This window comes from Castor canadensis, chromosome 15, assembly GCF_047511655.1.
Source record: "Castor canadensis chromosome 15, mCasCan1.hap1v2, whole genome shotgun sequence".
NCBI lineage: Eukaryota > Metazoa > Chordata > Mammalia > Rodentia > Castoridae > Castor > Castor canadensis.
The window spans coordinates 59,680,929-59,699,856 of NC_133400.1; the positions used below are offsets into that span (position 1 = coordinate 59,680,929).

The 18,928-nt window shown below is 43.7% G+C and overlaps 1 pseudogene; it reads left to right on the plus strand.

Annotated features, from left to right (window-relative positions):
• Nucleotides 1–18,928, plus strand: part of LOC141417475 (junctional cadherin 5-associated protein-like) — a 91,296-nt pseudogene that overhangs the window by 27,130 nt on the left and 45,238 nt on the right.

The window sequence follows — 18,928 nt, forward strand, 5'->3', positions numbered from 1 at the left end:
TGCAATCAGGAGACAGGAAGAGAACAAAATGCATGTGGCTGCTGCCATCATAATGTAGCCCACTGCTTCCCAATAAACTTTTTTATAAAAAATAAACACAGATCATTAGTAGCATAAGTCATTCATTATCATCAAGTATGTGTGTACATAGTTGCCTGTGTAATGCTTGCATATGAGTGGCAGGGTGGTAGGGGTGCTTACTCCAGCATCACCCCAAACGTGAGTAAAGCATTGCTCCATAATGTTGCAATAGCTACAATGTCAGGAGGTGGGAGGACTTCTTCAGCTTCATTGTAATCTTACAGGGAACAAATGAAATGTCACTATGCATGTGTGACTGTTTAACCTGCCCCCACCCCCACCCCCTGGGTGATTCTCACCATCAAAGCAGTGTGGGAACTACCCCAGCTGTGGTTTTTCCCTGCTGCACACTGGGAACACTTGAAGGGAACCAGGAAGAATTCTGATACCTGATCACTTGTGATGTCCCAGATTCTGTCTCTAACATCTGTGTTCCTCTGTTTGTTTTGTAGGTTTTACAGTCAACCCACCTTACCATGGTTCTCACAGCCCCAGATCAGAACCGACCACACCCACAGGAGAAGAGGACAGGAGGTCACTAGCTTGCTGGGTCTGAGGGACCGGGAAGACGTGGAGGTCAGAGGAATGGCTCAAGCCCACAGTCTGCCCGTCCACATGAGGGAGGGTCCATGGGAAGTTGGAGGAAGGACAGAGCATGTGATGAAGAAGGCAGTTTGGGAAGAAGAGCTGAGGATGTCAGGTCCTGCCAAGTGGCACAACGTAAACCTTGAAAGCGGGAACCAGTCAAGGAAATTAGGGAGACAGATGTCTGAGGGTGATGGAAAGAGACTGTTTCAAGATCTGTACCCATTTGTTCAAGGAGAGAATTTACTGATTTCTCAGAACAAAAAGAAATCCCGGTAGTTGCCTCGAGTTCTTTCCCCTGAAAGCCTGGCTTGCATGGAAATTCCCATTCCTTTAAATGATGGCCATTTACCAGGTGTCCCTAAAATGCCACTATATCCTCCAAATTGTGCACCATATGTGGAAGCCACAAGGAACCCTGAAAAGGCTGCATTTCCCCGGCCGAAGTTCGGGAGACCTGTCAAGCCTCCTTCTTATGGCTCTCACCATCCGTCCAGGGGAGGGGAAAATAGTGACTTTCAGGACAGCCAGCACACAGACCGACAAGGGTCCTATCTGACAAAAAGTAGTGACTCCAGGCATGAGCGTGTAATGTCAGACTCTGGCTTGGAGCCTCCAGTTTATGTGCCTCCACCCTCATACAGGTCGCCCCCCCAGCACATCCCAAACCCCTACCTGGAAGATCCAGTGCCCAGAGATGTGAGTGGCAACCATAGTCAGCAGCAGCACCTGACTGAGGAGGTGGAATCAGGGTGTCCACTTCCTTCTGGCCCAGTTGGAACTGGGAACGAATACAGTACAAGCCTACGATCTCCTCAAGGGGCTCCCCGATACTCCCACCCCATCACTGCCTATGAAGGCTCTGTTCAGTACATCCCCTTTGATGATCCTCGGATACGACACATTAAACTAGCTCAGCCCCCAGGGTTCTGTGAAGAAACGAAGCATGATGACAGGCCATATAATTCTTCTCCTGTCACTGCCCAAGAGTCAGCTCATGGGAAAATGAGACTTGATGATGCCCTTCGACATCCACAGGGCCTGATACCCACATCAGGTGCCGAGCAGGGCCTGGCTTCTGCTGACCCCAGTCCTCGGTGGCTTTGGAGCCAGCTCCCCACAGACGGAGAAAATGGAGTCTTCCTTGACCAAAGAGACCACTGTGTCATGAGAGGACCACAGGCTGACAGGAGAGGTGACCAGCACGGACACCCAGGGGCCCAAGCTCCCTCCCCACACCCACAGGGCCAGAGTACCTGTGAAAGCCAAACAAAGCTCAGAAAGTTTGAAACTGGGATTCAGACCAAGAAAAGTTCCAAGAAAAAAGTGAACGAGACCATATTTTGTTTGGTTTCCATCCCAGTTAAGTCAGAAGCACATCTGCCAGGTATAGATAGGAATAACAATGACCTAAAACCGAGTGGTGCGAGAAAGCCTGGGCTTGATAAGGGCATAGCTCTGCAAGAACAAAGTCTGTTGAGCATGTCTTCCACTGACCTGGAGCTGCAGGCTCTAACAGGAAACATGGCATTCCCAAAACAAGATCTGGGGGAACCGGAGGAAGACAAGCAAACAAATGACCTCAGATTCACCCACCTTGCAAAACAGAGAACTCAAGTATTCTGGCCCGTGGCCAGGCCACCTGTACAGGGACCAGCAAACCCAAACCAGTTTCCCTGAAGAATCCAAAAGCCCGCAACACCTCCCGGCTGCAAAGCCAGAAGGGCCTAGGAACGTAGCACTGACCCCAAAATGTTTAGACCCCACTGCCTCTGAAGCTTCCCTCCACCCAACATTAGCAGACAGTGACCAAACACAGAAGCCAGAAGCTCCTAACCTCAGGGGTCAAATGTCCCTCAGCCCATCCAGCAACAGCGCTTTTTCTAGGACTTCCTCATCTAGAAATCAGGCATCTGTACCAAAAGCGGGCTCAGGTCAGCCCTGCCTAGATGGGGACCACTCTCCACCCAAGCCGGAGGTGGTGAAAGGAGAGCCTACAGCTGGGCCATGCAATAGCAAACAACTATTTGGTCAGTTTCTCCTGAAACCAGTTAGTCGTCGGCCCTGGGATCTGATAAGCCAGTTAGAAAGTTTCAACAAGGAGCTTCAAGAAGAGGAAGAAAGCCATAATAGTAGCAGGAGCAGCAGCAGCAGCAGCAGCAGCAGCAGTGAGGATAGTGAGACAGATCAGCAGCCTGAAGACTGGGCTGACTGTAGACCAAGGCCCCGGGGCTACCATGAAAGCAGCCAGGAAAGGAGAACCGAGCAGCAGCCAAGGGTGTCAGTGCCAGAGGACCCTGGGTTTCAGGTGGGAAGAGTTAAAAGTAAGTCTGAGAGCTGGAGTGAGGAGCCAAAGCCTTGCCAGCATGATGGTCCTCTGTCCCCTGGTGCCTCGCAGGTGAAAGACAGCAGAGGTGACCCCTTCCAGTGGGTAACTGAAAGTGTGATGGCAGAGCAGCAGCAGCGGAAGCAGGAGGTTGTGAATGGGATGTATGAGCTAGTGGTCAGTCCAGGTCCTGTGAAAAGAACCATGGCCACAAAACCAGCAACTCCATCCTCTCTGGCTGAACCAAGGGAGCCTCTGGAAAGCTGGGAATTCACTGAACTCACAGAAGCTTTAGGCTCTGTGCCACTGAGCAGAGTGGTCCCTCTGGAGGTAGATAGTGGTGAAGAGATGGGCACAGTGGTCGCACTGTCGCTTACTAACAAAACCCAAGGCCTCTCAGCACCAGACCTGCGCTCTGTGGGGCTCACAACAGGACACAAGCAGAATGTCACTGAGCTCGAGGAGGCTTTGGGAGGAAGGAATGCAATGGAAATCCCCCCAAGCGAATCCCTGCAGGCGAGGGCCGAGAGGATCCTGGGCATTGAGGTGGCTGTGGAGTCCCTCCTGCCGGGTGCCAAGAAAGCAGGACAGAGCCAACCACCTGAGCCTGATGCAAATGCCTGCAGCCCTGAGTCACTCATGGAACAGTCACTGCCTAGCCCAGAACCATCAGGTATTCCCCCAGTGACCACTGATGCCTTCTATAGCAGGAGAAAGTGCGGCTGGACCCAAAGCCCCCTGTTTGTAGGGGAAAGGGCACCCCAGATTTCTGAGCCCTCAGATGTGGATAGGGTCCCTGCCAAGCAAGCTACGAGCCCTGAGCCTCAGCCCAGACCCAGAAAGGCCAGGTCCTTTGAGGAAAAGGATGTGGGGGCAAAGCCACCCTTCAGGTCCACTTTATTCCATTTTATAGAAAGGACCTCAAGTGTGGCAGGCCCAGAAAAAAGGTTCCGAAGCCCTTCCAAAGTGAGAGTTTACAAGAGAGGCTGGCAGCCCCTCCGAGGAGGGCGGACTCTGACCGCATGATGAGAATGAAGGAGGTGAGCTCTGTGTCTCGGATGAGGTGTCTGAGCTCCAGGAACACAGACTCCAAGGAGGAAGGTGAGGACCGGAAGGCTGTGAGAGGCCAGGCCTGGCCCCCAGGAGGCCCTGTGTCTCTGAGCAGTGGTGATCCTCCCTGGAGAGTGGGGCATTCACCCTCCATATCCAAGGGCTTCACCTCTCGAGAAGAAAACGGGCATCCTGCAGCACAAAAGGAGAAGAACTGGGATCCAGATTTCTGGTGCCCAGGTAAGCAGTTAGGGCAGAAGGCACATGCTTGCTATTTGTAATCCTAAATTCATTTTAAAAATAGATTGGTGGATAATACAGCTCTGCCTATTTGGAAGAGAGCAAGTTGACTCTGAACTGTTTCTATCAAAAGATTCATTTTTGCCAGGCATGGTGGTGCACACTTGTAATCCCAGTACTTGGGAGGCTGAAGCAGGAGGAAGGTGAGTTTGAGACCAGCCTAGGCTACATAATGAGACCTTGTTTCAAAAAAAGAAATAAATAATAAATATCAAACACACAGAAAAAGATTCTTCATTTCTAAAGAGCTATCCAGAAGCTTTCTTTAAAAACCAAGATTTTGTCCCATATTCTATAATATCTTCATAGAAGTCATCTATGTAAACAACTGTGTAAAATTATCAACCTAAACAGGGCTTTTACTCTGAAGAGGTGATCATTACAATAAAGCATTTCAGCATGGTTGCCAGCAGGCTGTTAAATCTTGTTGGTGATCCTCGCTTAGGTACTTTGATTTCATTTCACTTTCTTTAATTTTCCCTTTCAACCCTGCCCCCAATTTTTTCTGCTTTCACTATCAACACCATTTATGAAACATTCAAAGATTTAGTAGACTAAATTAACAGTTTTCCCTTTCAAACCCTGCCCAGTCTGCCCACTGTCTTAATCCATTTTCTGTTGCTATCACTGAATATCTGAGGCTGGATAGTTTATAAGAAAGAGAGGTTTGTTTAGTTCTCATCTGAAGGCTGAGAAGTTCGAGACTGCACAGCCACATCTGGTGAGGGCCTCGTGCTGCTTCATCACATGATGGAAAAGAGCAGAAGGCCAAGCACCTGTGGGAGAGATCCAGGGGTGGCGCTCTGGGATAACTGACACACTCTCAGGAACTGCTGCATCCTGGGTGCTAAGTACTGGAGAACTGCCCCTCCTGAGCCAAGTCCCCCCCCACCATCTTCCCGAGCTGCCCCAACAGGGTTCTGCTCCCTTCCAACCCTGCTTTTGTTTTCTGTTTTGAACTCCAAGAATTTAAATGTAGATGGGAATGCACAGTTGTTTCAGCTGAAAGAATCTAGAAATTCTTATTAAGCAAAAACAATCAGCTTGAGGCACCTTTTAAATTTTCCCACAAATGCCCACGTTGCTCTGTTCCTTGTGCAAAACATTACTGAAATAATCCACTTATCATGGGCCTATTGGATCCTCTGACTAGACAACTTGGGTCTTTGGTGAGGAAGGGAATTCCAAGAATGTAAAGTCATCACCATTGTCGTGGAAAAGGTGTTGCATAGCTCTTGGTGTTAATTGATGTTAAATTGACAGACAAAAAATGTGTGTATTTGTCATATACAACCTGATGTTTTGATACACGCATTGTGCAGTCATTAGCTCTAGCTCATTAACAAGTGTCTTAATGACCACAGTTATTTTTACGGTGAAAACCCTTAACATCCACTCTGCATTTTCAAGACTACAATACATTGTCAGCAAGTATAGTTGCAGACCTTGTGAACTTATTCTTCCTGTCCATCTGGAATTTTGTATCCTTTGACTAACTAACACTGCCCCATTTCCCCACCAAGCACCTCAGCCTCTGATAACCACTGTTCCACCCTCTTCTTCTGGGAGATCAACATTTTTTTATTGACACTGAGTCAAATCACTCAGTATTTATCTTTCTGTGCCTGGCTTATTTCACTTAACAGAACGTCCTCTAGGTTCATTCATGTTGTCACAAATAATAGAATTTAATTCCTTTTCACATCCGAATACTGTTTTATTGTGTGTACACACAGGCACGTTTTCATCATCCCTTCACCCATCTATGTCTTGCTTTTGTGAGTAGTGCTGCAGTGCACGTGGAGTATGGATGTCTCTTCGAGATACTGATTTCATTTCCTTCCAATAAATACCCACGAGTGGATTGCTGGGTCATATTGGTAGTTTTATCTTTAATATTTTAAGGACCATCCACCCTCTTTCCATAGTGGCTGTACTGATTTACATTCCCACCAACAGTGTGTGACACTTTCCTTTCTCCACATCCCTGCCAGCACTTGATGTCGTTGATAGTAGCCATTCTAACATGAGTGAAATTTTATCTCCTTGTGGTTTTGATTTGCATCTCCCTGGTGATTAGTGATGCCGAACATTTTTTTCATGTGTTTGTGAACCACTTAGATGTCTTCTTTTGAGAAGTGTCTCTTCAGATCTTTTGCCCATTTTTAGTCAGGTTTTTGTTTCCTTATTGGATTGAATTCCTCATATATTTTGGATATTGGCCCCTCATCAGGTATATGGTTTGCAAATATTTTCAATTCATAATCATTCTCTCTCTCTCTCTCTCTCTCTCTCTCTGTCTCTCTCTCTCTCAATATTGGTATTTGAACTCTTCCTTCCACTTACTAGGCAAGTGCTTTACCACTTGAGCCATACATCCAGCCCTTTTTGCTTTAAGCTATTTTTCAGATAGGGTCTTGTTTTTTGCCTGGGGCCAGCCACTAACCACAACTCCTAACTATACCTTTCACATAGCTAGGAAGACAGGGGTGCACCAAGTTTCTTTTATTGAGATGGTCCAAGCCTGGCCTTGAACCACAGTCCTTCTGATCTCCACCTTCCAAGTAGCTGGGACTACAGATGTGAACCACTGTGCCCAGCTATTCTACAGGATTCTCTTTACCCTGTTCTTTGCTTTGCTGTGCAAAAAAAAAAGCATTCAAATACCACTCCCTGGTCCTATGGAACACACAATCCAATTTACTGTGATTTTCTATTTCTCAGGATTTTTATGTGTACGGTGCTGGTTTTGGACATAGAGAAAATGAGTCATAGGCTATTTTAAAGCCAGTTAAAGAAAATCTCTGCGAGCGGGGCATGGTGGTACATGCTGTAATCCCTGCCCTTGGAAGGCTGAGGCAGGAGGATGGTGAGTTTGAGGCCAGCCTGTGTTACATAGTGAGAATCAGTCTGATTATATTTTGAATATGAGGTCGATGGAATTTGTTTGGAGGGGGTGTGAGAGACCAAGCAACATCAAGAATGGCTCCATGATTTGACCACATTGGTAGTCGCATCCTGTGTGCAGGAAGTGGTATCAATGTGCTCTAGCAAAGATGCTACCTGGCTTCATTAAGCCTGCTGTGCCCAGGCTCCTGTCATCTGCCGGGGTCCATCTGGCTTTTGTAGATGACACAGGCCATGGCGGAGAACACTAGACTTTTATTCTCAAAGGCTTTGTGGGTGGCACTGATTTTTAAGGGACCGTTTTGGATTTATTATCTTTCCCAAGGAAGAAAGCCACTTTGAAGGATTCCCCTTGACCTTCCCACTGCCATGGCTCTGGCCTTACAGGGAGGGGTCTGCCAGCTAAAGAGAAAGCCAGTTTTGTTGTGCATGTGGGGCCTGGGAAAATAGTCACTGGGTGGGTCTGTGGACCAGGTCACCTGCTGTGAGTTGGACTACATGGCCCCATCTCCCAGCTTAGCTGAGAAGGCATGGTGCTGGTGCCTTAGACTCCCAGGCATCAGTGTCAACTCAGACTCTAGTCAACACTCCTCAAAAACTGTAGATGTTCTGGGCCAGGCATGCTGGTGCACCCTGTAATCCCAGCACTTGGGAGGCTGGGGCAGGATGATCATGAGTTCCAGGCCAATGTGGGCTACACAGCCAGACCAGAAGATCTCAAACAAAGACAAACAGAAGTCTAGGTTTTCCCTTTCTCCAGCATGCGGAGAACCGTAACTCTTTAGATAGGATGGGGGGTCATTTCTGGGCCATCGCCATGCTCCTGCAACTGTTGGCCTCATGGTCACTTTAGGTATATTATGGACCTGAGTTTAGGCTCAGGTCTAGAAACTGGGCAAGGCATTATGACTCGTACTGGGGCAGCTCCCAGGATATTTTTTTGATTTTAAAAATGATTTAAGAAAACCCAGTCTCCTATGAGCCTCTTGTTGCTTGGTGCTTTGTGAGTGGGGCTCCCCAAGCTACATTCCACGCTTGTAGAGACCTGCCTGGGTCTCATGCCTAAGGGCGGCCACCTGGGCTTCATCACTGTGGAATATCGTGACCCTTGTTGCTACATCAGGGAACTCCTTTCTTCAGCCCTGGCTATAAGGGACAGTCACCACATTCCAGGGCTCCTCTCTGCAGCCCTGTCTTCATCAGTTTGGTAAACAAGGATCTTCTGGGCCCTTAGGTGGAACGTAGCTTGTGGGTCTTCCGCTCTTGTGTGATGTCTGCTCATTCAGGGCGGCCCTTGCCTGCTTTGCTAAGCTTCCTGGAACCATCTTCATGGTGTCTTACTGCCTGCCAGTCTGTTAGGAGCTGGATCACAGGACGGGGCTCTCAAGTCGTAAGCTCTGCTCATGTAGCTGTCGGTTCAGCAGCTGTGATCCAGAGCCCTTGGGATTCCCTTTCATGCAGATTCTCCCAGCTACTGCCCAGCTCATCTGGCATGCAGGCTCCCCCCACCCAGCATGCCCAGGGCCCCCTCATCTGGGCTATGTTGGGGATCAATCCCTATTACTGGTCTGGTTGCCAGGAAAGGAAGTGAGGGTGATCCTGAGGGTGGTGGTACTGTCTGATTGCAAACACCTGCCTCATTTGAGACCTTTGCAAAATTCTTTTTTATTTTTTTGGCAGTACTGGGGCTTGAACTCAGGGCCTCACACTTGTTAGGCGGGTATTCTACCACTTGAGCCACTCTGCCAGCCCTGTTTTGTGTTGGGCTTTTTCAAGACAGGGTCTTGCTAACTGTTTGCCTGGGGCTTGGCTTCAATACAGCATTTCTCCTGATCTCTGCCTCTAGAGTAGCTAGGATTACAGGTGTGAGCCACCACTGCCCAGCTTCTGCAAAATCTTTAAGCAAGGGGCAGATGCTATATTTTAACAAAAAGAAATGGACAAGTACTGCAGCCCAATAGGTTCAAGGTTTTTTGTTGTTTTCGGGGGTGGGGGTAGTACTGGGGTTGGAACTCAGAGGCTTGTGCTTGCTAGGCAGGTGCTCTACTATTTGAGCCATGCCTTCAGCCCTAGATGCTGGGTTCTTAACTGAATCTATCCAGATATTCCTGTCTTGAGTCTTAAGTCCCACTCCTCTCCTATTAGGCTGTGATCTTCATCAGAGGCCTGACAAGGCTGATAATTCAGCTTCCTCCAACATTCTGCTCCTGCTAAGATTCAGCTCAGAGCTGAGTCCTCCCCTTTGACTATTCTCCACCTACAGATTAACATTTCCTAAAATTCTGGGCTGTGCACACCTCTAATTCCAGCTACTTGGTGGCCCATGGAAAAAGCCTGTGACCCTAGCAACTGTGAAGATTTCAGCAGTTGATCTGTTACTGCATTCCAGGATCAGTCTGTGCCCCACCTGCTTCTAGGTGTGAGGTTCCTCACTGGTGGCCTGCCAGCCAGGGATCCAGCTCCAGGTGCCATGCCAATCTGTCCTAGCGCCACTCCAATCTCAGATTCTTCCCTGGAGATAGACAGAGGGTCTCTTAAGAGACACATGTAGGGAAGTGAGGAGGGCAGGAGTGAGCAGGAGACAGAGAACCCCAAATTCACGTGCAACTCTACCTTCAACCAATCCCACAGGGGCTGAGTTGGGCTGGACACTGCATCTTTGGGCCAAAGAACTGCTTTTTACTTTTTATTTTCAACTTCTCTCTGTTCTGCCATGACTCACTCCCATCATTTCATAAAAACTGTCCAGGTCACTAGCAGTCTCTCTATATTTCATCCTTGAACTTATGGTCATCTGATTTTTCCTTTGTGGTATTGGTGACTGAACTCAGGACTTCATGCTTGCTAGGCGAGTGCTCCGCCACTTGAGCTCCTCCATCCCCAGCCCTTTGCTTTTAGTTTGTTTTTCAGATAAGATCTTCCACTTTTTGCCGGGGCTGGCCTTCAACTTCAATTCTCCTACCTCCGCCTCCTGAACACCTGGGATTATAGGTGTTCATCACCACACCTAGCTTCTCTCTCTCTCTCTCTCTCTCTCTCTCTCTTTCTAGTCTCTATGAATTCAGGTTCTCACACTTGCTAATTAGGTGCTCTATCACTTGAACCACACTCCCAGCCTGAGCTCTTAAGCTTATTTTTCAGATAGTGTCATATGCTAACTTTTGCCTGGGCTGGCCTCGAACTGCAATCCTCCTGTCTCTGCCTCTTGAGTAGCTGAGATTACAGGTTTGAACCACTGTGCCTAGCCTGACCAATTAATTTTTAACAAGTGAGCCACAGTCATGCAATGAGGAAACACTAGTCTTTTCAATGAGCAGGACCTGGAAACTGAATAGACACATGGGAAAGAACGAGGTTGAACTCACACCGTATCCAAAAGTAACTCAAAATAGAGCGATACTAAATGTAAGGACCCAAAGTGTGAACCTCTTAAAAGAAAATATAGAGATGATACTTATAAGCAACGAACCCTTAGACATCAAAAGCACAATCAAAGAAAAATAGATAAGTCATACATCAATAAAATTTAAAACTTTTGTACTTCAAAGGACACTGTCAATAAAGTGAAAAGACCCCCATAAAATGCAATAAAGTTTTGCAAATTACATCTCTGGTAAGAGATTTTATCTAGAATATACAAAGAACTATTACCACTCAATAGCAAAAAAGATAAATAACTTTAAAAATGAGCAAAAGATCATAACAGGGGTTACTCCCTGCTGAACAGTATTTGAGAGAAGATATAAATCAAACCACAATGATCTTCACATCCAAGGATGGCCATGAACACATCAGGTAACAAGGGTTAGCAGGGATGTGGGGAAATCAGATTTCTTGCAGACTGTTAGTGGGAATGTAAAATGGAGGCCATATGAGAAAGAGTCAGGCAGTTCTTCTAAAGGTTTATATAGCACCACCATTTGACCTAGAAATTCCACTCCTGGATGTCAGCTGGGGCAAATAGTTCACAAGATCCCGTCTCCAAAATAAACCCAGTAAAATAGACTAGAGGTGTGGCTCAAGCTGTTTTGTGAGCGTGAAGCCCTGGGTTCAAACTCCAGTGCACCAAAAAAAAAAAGGTGGATGGTAGCAAGGAAAGGGGTCAGCTGCCTAGCCAGGTCTCCAGTGAATGCCCACCTAGTGAGTGTTGCTGTGAAGCAGTGAGGAGGGTGTGTCTTAGGAGCCAGGCCGCTCAGGTGAGCCTCCCACCTGAGTCTGTGTATCACTGAAGAACGGAGTTAAGCTAAGGTAATCATTCTGAACACAATCCATGTTGTGAGAAGAGAAAACAGGCCTTTGGGCTGATTTCTCTTTATTTCATCATTCCCACTCCAGCATGGTTTCTCCTCCTCTTTTTTTTTTTCCAGTACTGGGGTTTGAAGTCAAAACCTACACCTTGAGCCACTCCACCTGCCCTTTTTTTGTGGTGGGTTTTTTTCAAGATAGGGTCTCATGAACTATTTGCCTGGGCTGGTTTGAACCACCATCTTCCTGATCTCTGCCTCCTGAGTAGCTAGGATTACAGGTGTGAGCCACCAGCTCCCAGCATGTTTTCTTCTTTATTCCTGCTTGGGTCTCGGAGAGAAGTAGTGAAAGTGAAGTGAATTCACATTTTTTTGAGCTCCTTTTCTAGACCAGGCATTGCACTGGTGTGTATCATATGTTGTTGTTGTTGTTGTTTAGTTTTAGGCAGGCATTCGTATTTCCATTTAGTGAAGGAATGGGAGGTGGAGAGCATGAGGGGAAATATTCAGTGAGAGAGTGAGAGAGTGTGTGTGTGAGAGAGAGAGAGAGAGAGAGAGAGAGAGAGAGAGGAGAGAGAGAGAAGACAAGACAGGAGAGAAGGGAAAGGGGAAAGTGGTTAGCCAGGAGGGGGACACTTCAGGGTAGATTGTACCAAACACAGATAGGAATAGTGAATCATGGCTCCCATCCATCCACCCCCACCCTCCCCACCTCCCATCTCCCAGCCGCCTGGCACCAGCATCACTGCCCGTGGCAGATGGGCTGGCGTAGCGTTGGTCAGTATATGTAACGGGGTAGTGCTGGGCTGTTAGGGGCGGTAAACTGCATATTGCTGCTTCACAACTGACACTGAAGAGACAGATCTTGTGGTGCTCAGGTTCAGGAGCCCGAGAGAGTTCTGTGCTGTAGTCACCCGTGATAACGTGCTCCAAGATTGTGGCTGTTTCATTGTGGACAGTGCTGGGCATTGAATGAACTTCACCTAGGTTTCGCCATCCCTCTGGGATCGTTCACGCGCAGTTCTGGAGCACTAATGAAGGTAGTATATTCTCTCCAGAGTCAAGTCAGCTTTTGATTCATGTACTTACAGGAAGTCTACCGGTGAGTGGACTTCTGAATAATCTCACTGTGCTAGAATTGATGACACTAGATGATTAAAGAATATTCTCTACTCATGTCAATTGGGCAGCAATAGACACTAAAATCTGTTGGTTTTATGATTCAGTATATAGAGGATGAGGCAGAGTGGATAGAAAAATTGTAACATTTCATTACACATACCAGAAATATTTGGTAGGGATAGTTATTGTGACTTGAGAGACTCGCTGTTGGAGGAATGATAATATGTGCGCAGGGGAGAAGGTTGTTGTAACAGTGGGTAATGGATGAAATGAAGTTCTAATCACCTCCAAAAGGTCTTTTTAAATAGCTTTATTGATGTGTGCTTTTTGTACAATAAATTATGCATTGAAATTGTATGATTTGATTACATGATACATGCCTACATCTGTGACGCCATCACCATTATCATGAAAGTGAGCAAGTCCGTTATTCCCAGAGCCCCCTCATGCCCCTCTGTCACCCCTTCCTCCTGCCTCACTAAATTTATGTTCCATGTTGCTGATAGTATTCCCTTGTTACTCCGTCAGTGTCTGTGGGCTCTGTAGTGATGGCCACTCCTTCATTCCTGGTTTTGGCAATTTGTGTCTGCTCTTTTTCTCTGTCAGTCTTTCTAGAACTTTCAGAATTTTATTGATCCTTCTCAAGAACCAACATTGACTTTTTGTTATTTTCTTTTCCTGTTTTCAGTTTTGATGATTTGTTCTGTGATATGTGTTTTCTTCCTTCTCCTTGTGTTAGGTTTATCTGGGTCCTTTTTTAGATTCCTGAAGTAGAAGCCTGAGACCTTTCTCCTTTTCTAATACAAGCAGTTGACTGTATAGATTTCTTTTTCATCATTGCTTTAGGTATATCACATACATTTTGATATATTTTCATTCAATTGAAAATAATTTATAATTTCCCTTGGGACTTCCTCTTGACCCAGGAATGACTTACAGGTTTGTTGCTTTATTTCTGAGCATTTGGGCATTTTCTTATCTTTCTCTTATTGAGCTCTAACTTAATTTCATTGTATGTAGAGACTATACCTTGTTTGATTTAAATAATTTCAAGATTGTTACTGTTTTATGACTCACATGCTTTGTCTTCACTAATATTACACATGCACCTGAAAATAATTGTATTTTGCTACTGTTGCTTTTTATAGAGCTTGGAGTGCTCTATAAATATCCATTAGATCCCTTTGGTTGGTAGTGTTGCTCAGTATGTTAGTTAGCTTTCTGTCACTTTGACAAAATACCTGAGTCAACAACTTATAATGAGGAAAGATTTGTTTTGACTCAAGGTTTCAGAAATTTCAATTTATGGTTGGTTGGCTCTCTTGTCTTTGGGCCCATGGTAAGGCAGAGCAACATAGTGGGGATTGGGTGGTGGAGGAAAACACCTACCTCATTGTATCTAAGAAGCAAAGAGAGAGGGAGGAAGGGTGAGGTCTCAATATCTCCTTCAAGGGCACACTTGACTTAACTTCCTTCCATAGGCCCTACCTCCTAAAGGTTCCACCACCTCCCAATAATGCCATAAACTGGCAACCAAACCCTTGGATGTCATTTAAGATCAAAACCCTAAAACTAAGTCCTATTTTCTTTTCTTTTTTATTTTTATTTGTGTGTGTGGTACTGGGGTTTGAACTCAGGGCTTTGCACTTGTTAGGCAGGAACTCTACCTTTTGCACCCTGCCTCCAACCCTACTTTCTTGATAATGCTCTGTGTGCTAGTTCTGTTAGAGAGAGGAGTGCTGAGGTCTTTAGCTACAATTGTGGTTTTGCCTGTCTCTTTTCAGTCCCATTAGTTCTCACTTCATGTTTTAAGTGAAGTTCTGTTGCAGGATTAGAATTACTATGTCTTCTTGGAGAATTGGCACTTTTATGATTATGAATATCCTTAATAACTTTTTTGTTCTGAGGTCTACTGTGATGTTAACGTGCTACTCAAGTTTTCTTTGAATAAGGTTTGAATGATGTATCTTTTTCATCCTTTTAGCTTTAACCTACTTAAATCATTCATCATTATGTTTGCATTGAGTTTCTTCTCACCTCTCAGTGTTAGGGATCAGGGCCTCTTGCATACTTAGGCAAATGCTCTACTATTGAGCCACATCTCCAATCCTAAACTGAGTTTCTTGCAAACAACATACACCTGGTTCATTTTTAAAAATTTTTGACAATCTCTGTCTTTAAATTAGTGTGTCTAGACCATTTTTATGTAATGAAGCTATAGATATGCTAGGATTTAGGCACGCCATTTTATTATTTGCTTATTCCCTCCTGTTTATGCTGTTTTCCCTCTATCCTGACTTCTTTGGGATTATTTTAATATTTTCTACTATTCCATTTAAATTTATTATTTCTTGAGCTGGGGGTGTGGCTCAAGTGGTACAGCATCTGCCTAACAAGCTCAAGCATAGGCCCTGAGTTCAAATCCCAGTATTGCAAAGAAATAAATAATAAATTTATTTCTTTTTGGCCATTTCTCTGTGTATAGTTTTTTTTTTTTTTTTTAGTGGTACTGGGGTTTGAACTTCACCTTAAGCCACTCCATAAAACCTATTTTTGTGAAGAGTTTCTTGAGATAGTGTCTTATGAACTATTTGTCTGGGCTGTCTTCTAACCACAATCCTTCTGGTCTCTGCCTCCTGAGTAGCTAGGATTATAGGTGTGTGCCACCAGTGCCTGAATCTCTGTATACAGTTTTTAAAAATCCTTTCTCTTTCAAACAGCAGCTTTAGGGCTTACAACATGCATACTTAACTTTTCATAGCTTACTAAGAATTAATATTTTACCATTTTAATAGGAATGTGGAAACCTCATTACTCTATATGTCCTTTGCCCTCTTCCTTGTGTTATACTGTCTTGCATATTACATATGCACATCAAAAAACTCCTCAGATGATGTCATGAGTTTTGCTTTCAACTATCTAACATATTTTAAAGAACTTGGGAGAAGAGTCTACTATATTTACCTAGGCATTTATCATTTCTGTGGCTGTTCCTTTACTCTGGATGTTCCAAAATTCCTTTTGGTATTACTTCTCAAATGATATAAATAACACACACACACACACACACACACACACACACACACACACACACACACGCCAGTGGGGGAGGGGCGGTTCTGGCAGATTTATTTTACTTTTTTGTTTACTCATTTCCTGAATCAGCTCTACAGGCCACCTTTTTTTTTTTTTTTTTCAGTACTGGAGCTTGAATTCAGGGCCTTCACCTTGAGCCACTCCACCAGCCCTATTTTTGTGAAGGGTTTTTCAAGATAGGGTCTTGCGAACTATTTGCCCAGGTTGGCTTTAAACCACGAGTCTCCTGATCTCTGCTTCCTGGGTAGCTAGGATTACAGGTGTGAGCCACTGGCTCCCAGCTATAGGCCCTTTCAATTCCATGTTCTGACTGTGGGGTCCTAGATGAAATTTTCTTGTTATTTTTGCTTTAAAGCCATCCAATATGAAATTTAAAGCCATCATCCAGATTTAAGTCGACATACCAGCTATGAAGGTGGCATTAAAAATCTCTATTCCAAGGAAACGTATCTTTCATATGTAAATATATGTTCCTACATATACCTCACATATGTGTTATTTATAAAAAGGTCACTATCTTAGGGGTAATTAACTTAATTGTTCATGTGTAGTTGCTGAAGGATACCTTTTTATCTGTAAGTGACTCAACAGGACAGTGTCCTTCCTTCTTTTTCTCTGTGACTCTTTGCAGACTACACAGAAAGCAGAGGGATAGGTGAGGCATCCTTTTTTCCTCCGTCAAATGGGGAGAACTCTTAGCCACAATCTCTTTGGCAGTGAAAAATTTGGAAGTTAGTATTTTCTTTGTTTCAGAATTCAAGAAGGTATTTTCTAGTTAGAACATACTAACTAGAAACTCTTAACTAGTTAAGAGTTAAGAGTTAAGAGTTTCTTAACTAAGGCTCAAACCCAAAGGTTAGAAGCCCTTTAAAGGACCAAAGTACTCACAATTATAAAAATGTGTTCCACTACACTGCCAAGTAGGGGTGTTCAGCACTAAAGAAAAAGAGAAGTCCTAAAATTATTTTGAGACTAACTTGCTGCTCTATTTAAATAATTAAAATTATTTTAATATTCTTTAAATATACACACATTGTCTTTTTAGAATAAATATTTTGAAGTTAATCTACATATAATAAAAGGCATTTATAATAAGTGTGGGCTATGAAACATTGTGACAAATAAATCCATCTGTACAATGACCACTAAAATCAACACGTAGGACAGTTTCATTCCTCCAAAGTTCATGTGTCTTTTCAATCAATTGCATCTCCTGTCCAGGAGTCCAGCAAACACTTTCCAACCCTCTGACAGTGTTCAGTGAGTGTCTGGCTTCTTTTGTTCAGCATTTACCACATTGTTAAGTTTTTATTGTGGATTCACATTCCATGGCATGAATGTACCACACTTGGATGCACTTTTGGTTTGTTTGCAAGTCTTGACTTTTGTGAATAAAACTGACATAAGTATCATTCATAAAAAAGTCTTTGTGTGGATGTTTTCACTTTTGAGTAAAGATCCGAGTGGGATTGCTGAGACATATGGTAAATGTGTTTTATAAGGAATGCCGATCTTTCTCCCCGCCTCACAACAAATGTATTACACTGCCATGGAGGTACAAGTGTTCCATTTGTCCCACCTGGTAACTAGCCATCAGCATTGGCAGTCTTTAATCCATCAAGCTCTTCCAGTACAAAACTGGGTATCTCCATGCAGAAAAAACTGAACCCATTTTTTACTCCTTATTTCCTAGTTGTGAAAATCAACTAAATTGGATCATATGATCTTATCAATATTACTTATTAGTTCTATAAGCCCCTTTTGTATATGTCTTAGGATTTTCATAACTTCTGTGAGTAAAGAAATGCAAAAGTATTTTAATATCTGAAAATCCAATTAATTTAATACATAATTGCAACAGAATAAAAAACTCATGATCATCTCAACTGATATAGAAAAAAATCCTCTAAATTTGTTTTTCATAGTGTGAATTCTTCATAGTATTTTTCATTAGTAGAGTCAGTAGTAATAGCCTCTCATTTTTGAGTGCAGTAATTTCATTTCTTTTTTCCTTTTTGTTTGGTGAGTCTAGGAATTTCATTAATTAGTCAAAAAAAACCTCTAGCTTTTTATCTTATTCTCTACTGTTTTTTTGGTTCTCTGTTTTATTAATCTCTGATGTAATTTTTATTATAGCTTTCTTTCTGCTAACTTTAGGCTTAATTTGCTTTTTTTCTACAGCATCTTTGAGTCAAAGGTTTAGTCTTTGAGTTGAGATTTTCTTTTTAAAATTTGGTGTTTAAATTTATAACTTTCCCTCTAAGCACTATGTTAGATGCATTTTATAAATTTTGGTAAACTGTGTCTTCACTTTCATTAATCTCAAAGTATTTAAATTTTTTTGATTTATCATACATTCATGTTATCACCCATGTGATCACCCATGTGATAATACTGTGGATGCACACAATGGACTTTGAGCAAGTCCCCCTCCATGGTATTTCCATTCCCCTCTCTTTCTTCCCCTTCCAGTGTGTGGTGGGTTTCATTATACTGACTTCGTATGTATGTGGTGTATTTCCATCTTCTTCACTCCTCAGTATCCAAGTGTTTTTAAAATATTCCCTATGATACCTGTTTTGACTCAGTTGTTTAGGAATATGTTGTTTGATTTGCACATACTTGTGAGTTTCCATTACCAATGTCTAAATTCTCTCCATTTTGGTTGTGTAGCATACTTTGTATAACTTTACTTATTTAAAATACATTGATACTTTTGTTATTACTTAGCAATGGGCTCTCCTGGTGAAATTCCTGTGTATTGTGTTGCTGAGCAGTGGTCTACACAGGTCTGTTAGCAATACTTTGGCTATTGTGCTGTTGAAGTCTCTTATTTCCTTGCTATCATGTCTACTATTCTATTATTGAAAATGTAGTTGTAAGATCTCCAACATTGTTGAGTGGTTAGTCTCCTTTCAATTCTGTAAGTTTTTTTTCTTCTTGTATTTTGGAAGCTCTGCCATGAGTGTGTATATGTTTATAAGCATATTTTCCCGATAGGCTAAATCTCTTAGCATGATAAAATATTCCTCTCTATCTCTAATAACATTTGTTTTGTGGTACTGGGGCTTGAACTAGGGCCTACACCTTGAGCCGCTCCACCAGCCCTACTTTTGTGATGGGTTTTTCAAGATAGGGTCTCACAAACTATTTGCTTGAACTTTCTTCAAACCAAGATCCTCCTGATTTCTGCCTCCTGAGAGGATTACAGGTGTGA